We start from the raw sequence: 1,037 nt of genomic DNA, 5'->3' as shown, positions 1-1,037 counted from the left end.
GCTTCAAGACAAAATTCCATTTATTTGTCATTAGAAATAAATATCTCACAAGATATAATTACATATTGTTTTAGTGATTCATCACTGTGCTTTAATGATGTTCAGTTTGTAACCATGAAAATACATCCTGCATATCAGATACTTACATGTTGATTCATAACAGTAGCAAAATGACAGTGATGAAGTAGCAACGGAAATAATTTTATCCTTGGGGGGTTGCCACCCCATAAGGAACTGTATTAAAGGGTCTAGGCATGAGAAAGGCTGAGAACCACTCTCTCAGAGGGTCTGTGAAACAGAGGAAGACCCTCAACAAGATGGGTGGGCCTGGGCTGCAACCGTGAGCTCAAACCTAAGAACAGGGTGAGGATGGTGCGGGACCGGGTATGTCTCCTGGGGTGCGTCAGGCTGCGATGAGTCTGAACCCAAGAACAGTAATGACTTTTCTAAGGAAAACAACCAGCGCTTGTGGTATCCTCAGGTCAAAAGGAGAAGAGACCAGCGCTTGCTGAGTTAGGAGTGATGGATCAGCCGTAACCTGAACTGGCTGAAGCAGACCAGGACGACGCACGGGGTGCTGCAGGGATCCTGCAGGCTCGGCCCCAGAGCACTGCTATAAAGTGGACAGCACTGTAAAGGGAGCCACCGGAACGGGTGTCGGCATGACGACATAGTTGGAGAGGCTGTGAGAATGATCAAAATGGGACCCAGAGACACCCACTGGGCACATGCTGTGGGGAAAATGGCGCCCACAGCCTGGCTTGACGCAGACTGCGTCACCTCTGTGACATGTGACCCATCAAAGTAGAATGAAGCGAGACGTGTTTGCGTTCAGGAACAGCGGGATCCAGCTGCTCCGTGTTGTAGGAACTGGCCTCTCCCCCATCTCTCAGCACTGCCTTCCACTACTGGCTTCATTTCCCCCAAGCTCCACCACAGACTGACCCTTGGGAGTTCCAAGATATATCCTCTCGCATTTTAATTCCAGGAGCAGAGAAAAAATATCTGTTCTCAGTAGTGTTTTTTAAGTTATGCTA

The sequence above is a fragment of the Echinops telfairi genome, unplaced genomic scaffold (genome assembly GCF_000313985.2).
Source record: "Echinops telfairi isolate 266 unplaced genomic scaffold, ASM31398v2 ScPeMD7_2;HRSCAF=8, whole genome shotgun sequence".
NCBI lineage: Eukaryota > Metazoa > Chordata > Mammalia > Afrosoricida > Tenrecidae > Echinops > Echinops telfairi.
Note: the sequence above shows the minus strand (reverse complement) of the source record.